This window comes from Trachurus trachurus (assembly GCF_905171665.1).
Source record: "Trachurus trachurus genome assembly, contig: scaffold_167_arrow_ctg1, whole genome shotgun sequence".
Taxonomy (NCBI): domain Eukaryota; kingdom Metazoa; phylum Chordata; class Actinopteri; order Carangiformes; family Carangidae; genus Trachurus; species Trachurus trachurus.
In genome coordinates, this window is record NW_028155215.1 from 29,494 (window position 1) to 40,868 (window position 11,375).

Consider the following 11,375-nt stretch of genomic DNA (forward strand, 5'->3'; position numbering starts at 1 on the left):
TTTTGCTCAGTCAGACAAGGACAAACACGACCTGCTTCTGGGGGACATGTGCACTTCACAACTTCCGGTTTACGACTAATAAATGTACGCGCTGAAACGGGCTTTGGGAAATTGAAGCGACAGACAGTCTTGTTCTTTTTACACGATTTTGAATGCCGTTTTGAATGTTGTTGTACAGATGTGACGGTTTCCAATAGTGTGTCATCATCTGTAGGGAGCTCACACGTTACATATTTGTCAATAAACTGAACTACCTCTTCATCTGTATTCTTATCTATTAAAGGTGCATTTTCAATCCAAAACAAACAATGCACATGAGGTGAGCCACGCTGCTGGAACTCTACCCTATAAAAATAGTCCTTAATTTTGCCAATTGGATGTGTGTTTGACTTCAAGACCTCTCTCAAAAAACAATGCCAACGGAAATCAAACATCCTGGCTGCTGTGACAGGATTTCGTCGCAGCAGGTCACACCTATCAGCCCACTCTAACTGCTCAACTGTCTCTGTCCTTCCTTCCTGTTTCAAAATACTGCTAAGGAGATTCTGCCAGCGCAAATCAGCGGAAGAAAATGAACAAAACCATGTAGGAACACCAAGCTGACGGACACAAGCCAACAGGTCCCGCTGTGCTCCCTGCCAAAATGCAGGAGTCCCTCTAATCGGTTTCAAGAAGCGATAACCATCGTCAAACTCCAAAAACTTCTTCAAAGACTCTGCATCCTGTAAAATATTCACTTGGTCCGATGTTTTACCTCCTTTCCCTTTCCGTAATGCAATGGAAACATTATTCTTGACCTGCTCAACTTCTGACATATATTGTGCAAAAAATATGTATTCTACATTTTGGGAAAACCTGCCATCAGCATGTAGAATACGGTTATTAAAATAGCGTGACAATGTCAAACGATGATCTCTAACACTATGATAAGTGAAACGCCCATGGGGGAACAACACAGGAAAACATTTAGCTTCATTAGCATGATCAGACAGCAGCCTTACAGGACTATTTCCCTCTCCAGGGGCCACATTCAAGACATCATCAAAATACTGGTCCAACACTTCCTGACCGACATCAACTGGCATCAAACAGGTATCCTGGAACATACAGTGCTGCTGTCTGTCATGAAGAAGCTCGTCTTGACCCTGCTCAGCAACATCAGCACCACCATCAAACTGCTGATCACCACCTGTCCCTGAAACATTGTCTTCCTCCCTACTAAATTCATTTACCCATGCTTCATTGAATTCAACATCTTTATAATGGACATTATGCTGTTTTAAATATTGTAACGCCTGCCTAACGTGCATTGTATCAACAAACTGATACTCATAATGCCCTTTATATGTAAGTTTACGCTTCAACTTCACACGCAGCAAAGACCCTTCCATATTGGAGCGAGGCAACATATTACTAGTCTCCACTATGTTGGCAGGAACACATGTCACAGGACCATGGACTCCATTTTGCCCCCCTTTGGGCAAAGCCAACATCTTCATAAATGGAATATGTAAAGCTACCAAATGCTGCTCTAAACTGTTCAAACAGGCCAATTCTGCTGGAACAGGAGGAACCATCAAATTATTCCCTGCATATTCTGGAGGAACCTCACCTTTACTAATCTTATAATGACATGTGTAACAAATCCATAACTGACCTCGAGGTGAATCCATCCACTGACATGGTGTAACACAATTATCATTACATGTGTGAAGATAATGCTCATTGATACACTGATCTGCAATCTCAGACGTTGCCTCCCGGGAATTGTACTGCTCTTTTTTACAATGCAACACCTGGTGTTTGAATAACAACCTGTTACACAGACTGCACACATAGTCTGGACCTTCTCTAACTTTATCCAAAAAAGTCTGCATAACAACATCAAAAGGCTCTGCAATTTTTTTATTCTGCTGTCTCTTTAATTTCACTGCAGATAAGACACACTGTTTATGTACAGGATTTTCTTTGTATTTCCTAATGCTCAGGGCTTTAACATTGTCCCGATGACTAGTATCAGACCTATACTTCTTGACACTCAGACCTCTTACATTCTCCCGATGACTAGTATCAGACCTATACTTCTTGACACTCAGAGCTTTAACATTCTCCCGATGACTAGTATCAGAACTATACTTCTTGACACTCAGAGCTTTAACATTCTCCCGATGACTAGTATCAGACCTATACTTCTTGACACTCAGACCTCTTACATTCTCCCGGTGACTAGTATCAGACCTATACTTCTTGACACTCAGAGCTCTTACATTCTCCCGATGACTAGTATCAGACCTATACTTCTTGACACTCAGAGCTTTAACATTCTCCCGATGACTAGTATCAGACCTATACTTCTTGACACTCAGAGCTTTAACATTCTCCTGATGAATCTTATTACACATATACTTCTGCACACTAACACCTTTAAGCCACTTCCTATGAGCTTCATTCAACCTATATTTCTTCACACTCAAATATTTCAAGTTATGCCTATATAATTGGTTATTCAAATATTGCCTGGTTTGAATGGCCTTGGCCTCCTGCCTAAACAAAGCATTCAATTTATATTTAATTACTTTTTGTGATACCCTTTTCTTTTTCATATAGCTAGAAATAGTTGTCTTTGGTGGAGTAATGTCAGATGTGGACTGACTCAAATCACTACTGTTATCTTTAATGTGCCGTCTAAGATTGTACCTATTTGAATCAGGGGTGTTAACTTTACAGTACCCATAACAGGTCTGTTTTTGAGGTTGTGCAACACAAACAACATTTTCATAATGATTCCCATTAACATTATCTAAATACACACCCTGATCAGATAAATGTGCAGTCTTGCAACTATATTCAAGCCATCTATCATTATAAAATGTAAACACACTAACACCTAAATAATCGGCCGTGGCTTGAATTTCTATCTCTGTTGCCCAATTACCAACATATCCCACCCTTGACTTCTGGAGGTATTCTGACATGGAGGAATACCCACTTCTCAAAATGCCCTCATAAGCGACAGGATTGGTCTTTAACTGTTTCACAGCAGCACGCCTAATCTTGCCATGGTACTTCTGAGTACCACTAATGGCCTGACTAATGGCCCTAAAGAAACAGTTGCCATCACCAACAATCTTCTCTGTCCTACACGGAGTACCTAAAGGACCGACAACAGAAGATGAAGAATCAATTTGCTCTGATTCTACGTTGAGCTGTTTACACAGAGCAAGAGCAACATCAGTAGAAAGGGGACGGAATTGTAAATTTCTACTTCCTACATCTGCAACAAAAACAACATCAGAATTAATTGCAACATTATCAGTGCTCTTCACCTTCTTACATGTGCTTTTACTCAGAGTGAGCTTACGCTTTTCACCTCTTTTAGTGGCAGCACAGACCACTGGTGCAACAGGACTGTTCTCAACAAGACCAGTAGCCTCTTCCTCCATGCTATCAACAGCTGGACTAACACCCAGGGCCAAAGGACCTTTCTCAGAAACACCACTGTCCTCAACAGGACCAGTAGCCTCTTCCTCCATGCTATCACTGTCCTCAACAGGACCAGTAGCCTCTTCCTCCATGCTATCAACAGCTGGACTAACACCCAGGGCCAAAGGACCTTTCTCAGAAACACCACTGTCCTCAACAGGACCAGTAGCCTCTTCCTCCATGCTATCAACAGCTTCACCAACACCCAGGGCCAAAGGACCTTTCAAAGAAACACCACTGATCTCAAACAGCTTGGGTGTTTCTTTAAGAGCTCCTGCAAACTTGCAAATGTGCTCAGACAAATGGTGGAGAGACCTAAAATAAACAACAACACTTTGCCCTTCACCATCAACCATCCCATCTGCACTGCGAGCATGGGAGTCAACCACAGCGTACTGCCCATCTTCACCAATGATGGCACAAGTGCTGCCACCCACTGTAAAGAAACAGGTGTCATATTTTGTGCACACCTTGTTTAAACCATCTAAGAGAGTGGTGTGCACACCTGCATCAATAAATTCTCCCGTTACCACATCAACATCGCCAGCTGCATAATCACCAAACTCCAAATCAAATGTATCTCCATCAACGACACACTGCTGAGGCAAATCTGGAACAGAAGGACGCTCAGCCCCAGCACTGATCAAGTTGCCCTCCCTCAAAGACGTGTAGAGCTGATCACCAGAGACCACTACCTTGTCCAGTGTGTCAGGCTGCCATGAAAACACACTCTCTGTGGTGTGTTTCACCAGAGCCACCAAACTAACAGCCACACACTGAAGACCTCTATATGTAAACCGCTGGTCGCCTTGATGGAAACTCCCTCTAACGGAAGTGCGACCCTGGGACTGAGTGGGAGCCTGTGGAGCCGCCGCCACCACAGGAGCACTGCAGCTCTCTCCCTCAGCAACACACTCCTCCACAGAGATGCTACCAAGACCAAACCACTCTGAACCTAACGACTCCTTCAGATTCAGGATGTGCCTCGTCAGGTCATTCCAGCACGTGTTAAAAACAACAGCAGACCGACCCGTGTCTGAACAAGCCATTCCTGAAGCATTGCGCTCCCTACAATCCACCACTGCGAAGTACGTCTCGTGCGAAATGATCAAGCTAACTGCTCTGTGGAGATGCAACACACACATTCCATCCCTCAACAGATGCTCCTGCAGCTCTTCGCCCAACGCAGTCCCATCTTCGAACTCCTTGTCGACAGCCTGACCAACATCCACTTTCCACTTCTGACCAAACAGACCAAACTGCTGCTGGCCGAACCCACCCCTTCTATTTCCCACCTGAGCTGCCAACTTCCCCCCCTCAACACAAACATCATCAATGTCTGCTGCGCGCCAGGTACAAACTGGAGAGACACTATGTCTGACTGCTGCAACGACACTGCATGATACGTAAGCATCGACATCGAAATGGGACGATGCTTTACGCAGGCTGCTCCCTGACACTACTGGGTGAGGCTGATTGTTTTTACACCTGCAAGGCAAGGGGTCAATACGCTGACCTGAAGGCTGGACAGGCAGTGGGGCCGGAGGGACAGCTGCAGGAGGAACAGCCACAGGAGGGACAGCCGCAGGAAGGACAGCCACACCGGGAGGAAGAGTGGTCGCCGACGCAGCACAGGTCGACACGGGGTTGAGTGTCGCCTCCTAACAGAAAGAGAAAGAAAGCACATTAGCAATGTCATACACAGACATTATCATTCAACAATCATGCAACCACAGTAGCCACAACAGTAGAGAATATGCAAGAGTCCTTCAAATAACTCTACTTACCTCCTGCTCCCCGAGCCGGGCTTCAGGACGGACAGTCAACACGGATGTTGAGGTCACGACCTAGAGAAAGAAAGAAAGAAAGAAAGAAAGAAAGAAAGAAAGAAAGAAAACCTTGACTACAAAGGAAATACCGTACACATTTATATATTTTCCTTAAACCTATTATATAAATGCTCACAGGGTTTGCTTAAATGCTGTGAAATACCTACATTTGTACCTTAAATAAAGTACTGTTTCACATCCAACTTTTGGATACATTAACACAACTGCACCTACCTTCACCGCCGCCGCCTCCTGCATGACACTGGCAGACACAGGAGCGGTACGTGCCGCCACCACCTGCAAATACAGAAAATAGGATCATAAATATCATCCTAAAAAAACAAGCAATGACGTCATTTTTCACAGTAACTACACGACAGACATACATTCTAGACATACATTCTAACTGCTGTTAACTGCTCAACCTGCAGCACAGTCTCCATCAGGATTAAATGATTACATACCTGCTTCCTAGCATGTCTGGGCTTCAGGGAAACAGGTTTGCGTTGGCGTTTCACAGGCGGGGGCTAATGTGAGAAAAAAATAATCAAATCGTCAAATACAGATTACAACCCTTTAAGCACAAACACTGTTGCATTATTTCCAGTCTAGACGAAACAAAAACCAAGTTTATATTTCATCTATCACAAGTACTGTAAATTTCACATTATCTACCTTGTTGCCTGTGGGAACGCCGCCGAGAGCCGATGGAACAAGCGTGTCCATGGCCTCCAGAATGTTTGGCGAAAACCGGGCAGGATTCGATGGAATGTCACACTCCGCCTTCAAGGCCACCGAAATGTCATCCATCTGTAAGAAAGACATGTAGCTTCTTTGTAAAGCCTGCAATTTCTTAAATGAAGCAAACACAAACTATCACTGTTGTGTAGTTAAATAAGAACATACGTACCGTACACTGAACCACCTCTGAATCCTCGTCACCAGAGCCGTGCTCCTCAGAGTCGTGCTCCTGGTCACCGGGGTGGCTACGCTGTAATGACAAATGGCACAAAAAATTAGGATCAACTGACAATGTTCTCTTTCTTTCATCCAAGCGCAGTCACAGTGTTCAACCTCTTACCTTCCTGCCGGACCGAAAAGTTGTCCATGTGGTGGGGGGGAGTCGTGGAGTATTGTCAGGGGTCTCCTTCCCCACCAGAACCAGAACGGGAACCACCCGCTTGTCAGTCGTTGGTTGAGGCTTTGGAGAAACCAGGTACTGCACCTGTGGCGGAGGTGCTGGTCTCTCCAGGTGCCCGATGGTGGCAACCCACAGACAGTCTGCAAGAATATCCACTCCTGCATTACCGCTGAGGTGAATCTACAATGACACAAACAAAAGATTAAACATTAATTTGAAAAATGCGACTTTTACTGAACATGTTGTATCACTTCATATTGGTGATATTAAAATACATTCTACTTACACCATCACGGGCCCAGAGTCTGCGGTTACTGAGGGGGAAGCGGTCAAAATGGTGATAAAACGTAACACCTATAAAAAGAAAAAAAGAAAAGAAAAAACATTGATCATAAAAAACACGTTTCAAAAAGGCAGTGTCAATTTAAGGTCAGAAAACCATTAAGGTGATAATATTATAAATTATATTAGATATTACAGCCATATCATTATTTTCAAACATACCCAACTGTTTTGACACGGCGGAAAATTGATTCCGGAATAGCTGTTGGATCCCCTCCGTGACCTTCAAGCGTGGTACAAGGTCAGCGACAAAAACCTAGATATAACAACACAAAAATAATCGTTAATAACTAAAAAAAAAACCTATGGACCTGTACACAGCAACTTCATTTTTTTTTTTTAATAAAACATACCTCTGCAGACGGCCATTTGTTCAGTACAGTAGTCAGGTACTTAGCAAAGGCTTTCCCACCGTGTTCGGGGGTGGGACTGGCCGTGAGGTTGTTTCCTGGCGCAATGACACAGACAGCGTCAGGGGTCCGAGGAACAGCGTGCTTCTCGGTGCTGAGAAGAACAGCGTGCCGAACCTCGGTGCTGAGATGATCCGCGCACGCCCCAGGAACGGACAGGAAGCCAAAGGTGTAGCGATCCCCTGGCATCCGCACGGTCCTATCCGCAAGCTCACGCAGATGGGACGCCCCGATGACAAGAACAAACTGGAACAAAAAGACAGAATTTCTCTTAGGATGAAAACAAACATTTCAAACTACTGTGTTACTTTATAGTTTGTACATACCTTCTTGCCAGGGACCTCGGCAGGAATGTCCATTTTGTAGTGGTGCCCAGTGAGCTCCGAAAATGGCCATTGGCGAACTCGATGGCGCCACCCTGTGCCATGAGCTGTTGAAGATAAAATGATTGTCTTAAAAAAGGCCAACTTCCAGTAGTATTTAACCACAATATGTAAACACTAACAGACTATAGAAATGCACATAGTTAAGACTTCAACACATATGATACATTACCACATAAATGAAATGTTGATTTTGAACATGGAAGACTACTTACTGTCACCAGAAACACTGGGGGCCGGCTGAGGATGAAACACCTCAGCCCGTCGTGCCGCCTCCCTCCGCTTAGCTGCTTCGACACGACGGTGGGACTTGCCACGGGGCATCTACAAGTAGAAAGACACAGTCAATCAATCAATTACTCAAGACAATTACTTCATTACTTTGCATCTACAGAATAACAGTTCAGCCACTTTGTCCCCACAAGCATTTATGCAGCTTTAATTGTACTGAAACATGCTCAAACACATCACTGTAAAGTCAGTATTATTCTGATAAAGTTTTGGCCTAAAGAAAACTTTTGAAATCACACTAGTCCCCCCACAAGCACTTATAGTCTACAGATTACTCAATGAAACACAGCACAGGTACACAGGCTATTGTCACACCTCTCCACTGTTCTTATATTTAATTCAATACAAAAAAACTTTATTTATACCCGAGGGGCAATTAAAAGGGCAGCCTGAGCAGTTCAATTGACACACACACACACACACACACACACACACACACACACACACACACACACACACACACACACACACACACACACACACACACACACACACACACACACACACACACACACACACACACGAGATAGATTTAGCATTAAAACAAAGACAAAAACATCACCATGCTGTTTAAGTCTTTTCACTTAACAAAACCAAAACTGTTCACCACCACAGCACATTCTGACTTTCATCAAATATGTCCACATGTCAAGTATAAAGACCCAGTCAATTAATTATACAACACAATTAATTCAATACTTAGCATCTACAGTTCATGACTGAAAATACTGTTATTGTAAATCCATATAATGAGGTAGCAGCCACTTTGTCCCCACAAGCATTTATGCAGCTTTAATTGTACTGAAACATGCTCAAACACATCACTGTAAAGTCAGTATTATTCTGATAAAGTTTTGGCCTAAAGAAAACTTTTGAAATCACACTAGTCCCCCCACAAGCACTTATAGTCTACAGATTACTCAATGAAACACAGCACAGGTACACAGGCTATTGTCACACCTCTCCACTGTTCTTATATTTAATTCAATACAAAAAAACTTTATTTATACCCGAGGGGCAATTAAAAGGGCAGCCTGAGCAGTTCAATTGAATAACATATAGACAACAACAGTCACACACATGCACGCACGCACACACACACCACATCAAATACGAGATAGATAGATTTAGCATTAAAAACAAAGACAAAAACATCACCATGCTGTTTAAGTCTTTTCACTTAACAAAACCAAAACTGTTCACCACCACAGCACATTCTGACTTTCATCAAATATGTCCACATGTCAAGTATAAAGACCCAGTCAATTAATTATAAAACACAATTAATTCAATACTTAGCATCTACAGTTAATGACTAAAAATACTATTGCTGTTAAATACCTCAATAATGAAAGTCAACCTCCAATCTCCACAAGCATATATGCTACCATCGTGTGGCTACCATTAGCTCACTATCACATCAAAGAAGCCTCTTTACTGGCTCGGTTTCTCTGTCTAGCTCGGTGTTGCAACTGTGTTTGTTGGTCCTACGAATAGTTTATATGAGCGTTTAGCTGAGATTCTAAGCTTTCTGTTGATATGAAGCATTACATGTCTCTGTGTGTGCTACCTTGTTGCTTGTGCAGACTCAGGCCTTGTCAGACTGCCCCCAGATACGGGGGCTTCAGGGAAGAAGAGTACCGACTACCGACGGAGCTCACTGGGCACCACTACAACTTATCACTCCATAACTTTGAAATAACCACTGTGTCCTCCTACGTAGCTGCAGCTAGCCACGATGCTAACTAGCTGCTATGCCAGGCTGAGCTCAACAAAACGTTTCAATTAATTTACTGCAGGGCACAGCTTAGTTTGTAACACACCAACACAATTAATACCACAAGCAAGAGCAACATGACAAGGCAACAACCAAGCTCTAAGTTACACACAATGTACTTACTGTAAAGAGTGGCTGGTCCCGCGGTGAAATCTGGGTGGTGAAGTTGAAGGTGGTGTATGAGGTTTGAGGTCGAAAAGTGTTCTCTCTGCAACAAGCTTTGAAAAGCACTTCTCTAGCAAAAGCCTCAAGGGTGTTTGTCTCTCGCAGTGAGTCTAGATGCAATGCTGCTCTACACTCAGAGTTTGAAACAAACGGAATGAGCGGCTATCGGCGCCCCCTATTTATACCGCTGGAGTTCGAATTCAAGGCGACCAATCACAGCGCAGCGCAAGCTCCGACCCCTTGGTTACTGTTGCTATGTGTCTTCTGACATGGGTTTTTTTTTGTTTGTTTGTGTGGGGTCCATGATCACGCCGGTGTGATCAGATCACATGACCTCTTCACTGCGTAGTGAAAAATATATATATATATATTTTTTTTTTTTTTGAAAATAAAAGTAGGTCACCAGAGCGCTGCCATCAACTTTACTCGAAAGTGCGGACGTGAAATTTGTACAAAAATGTTTTGATTCGAACGTAAAAGGGGGCGGGAAGGGAGGGGTAGGCGCTGCATTTTTTTTCTATATCTTCGTCATTTTTTGTCATTTTACAAAACGGAAAAAAGTGGTTGAATCTGCTGATACTAATCTAAGTGATCAATATACCAGAGACGTCCGACGTCGCTCGGGGGAGGGGCAAAAATCGCCGAACCGGAAGCCCAGCTGGGAGACAGGAGTTAGAAAAAAACAAGGAGACGGAGTGTTTCGAGGCGAAAACGAGGCGTTTAGTGAATATCCATCAAGCCCTCAGGCTGTTTTATGGCGAGGAAGACCTCGAGGGTGAGGTGACTTCATCTTCATCGTCTGAAGAGGAGAGTGGAGTTGAAGAGGGGGGAGACACGGACCCCGACGATGTCGCCGGTGATGAGAAGTAGGTCAAACTAATCATGATTTTATAGCCTTTGTTTGTTTACTGCTGTATTGTAAATGTTATAAACTACCTAAACTAACTAGTTTTATATGTATATAACGGTGTATATTTAGGTAGGGTTATGTGTAGAGAAGAGCAGGGCTGAAATAGGATACAGAGATGGGTAAATGTTCAGCATTTTATTTTTCCCTTTCCTGACCTCTCATAGTCATTTCCAAAAGATGATATACTGATTTCCATAGGGTTTATTTAGTGTTATAGCTTTTATTATTGTTATTTTATTATTTATCTATTTATTATTTGTAAGGTTTTCTTTACATGATGTGTTGTAGGCTAGGAAGCCAGAGAATTACAATTTAGTGCCCACATTTGAATTCACTATTTATCATGTGCATGTGAACACTAACCTGAACAATCTCTAATTTGTATATATATATTATTGTCATGTGTATATACAGGTATGAGGATAATGGACCATACACTGAGGCCTACCCAGAGAGGACATGGGAGGAGGACATGGGAGGAGGAGGAGACAGATGAGGTCCAGATCTCCACAGGCCCAGCCACACCTTTGCTTGGAGCCCTGGAGAACTGTGAACGACCCTTACTGTATATTGTTTGAAATATTTGTAGTGTGATTACATCTTAGTGTGATTACATCTCAATTTTACCTCTTATGTTACATTTG

At 43.1% G+C, this 11,375-nt stretch overlaps 2 long non-coding RNA genes across 2 annotated transcripts; both read right to left on the minus strand.

Annotated features, from left to right (window-relative positions):
- Positions 1-5,595: 5,595 nt before the first annotated feature.
- LOC311007998 lies at positions 5,596-6,305 on the minus strand. Its single transcript, XR_014596465.1, has 4 exons — positions 6,223-6,305; positions 5,988-6,122; positions 5,777-5,839; positions 5,596-5,609 (listed from the first exon to the last, which is right to left on the minus strand). It is a non-coding gene; the product is annotated as an uncharacterized lncRNA (long non-coding RNA).
- Positions 6,306-6,506: 201 nt separating this feature from the next.
- LOC311007999 lies at positions 6,507-7,327 on the minus strand. The gene is made up of 4 exons (XR_014596466.1): positions 7,149-7,327; positions 6,958-7,051; positions 6,740-6,807; positions 6,507-6,633 (listed from the first exon to the last, which is right to left on the minus strand). It is a non-coding gene; the product is annotated as an uncharacterized lncRNA (long non-coding RNA).
- Between the last annotated feature and the right edge of the window lie 4,048 nt (positions 7,328-11,375).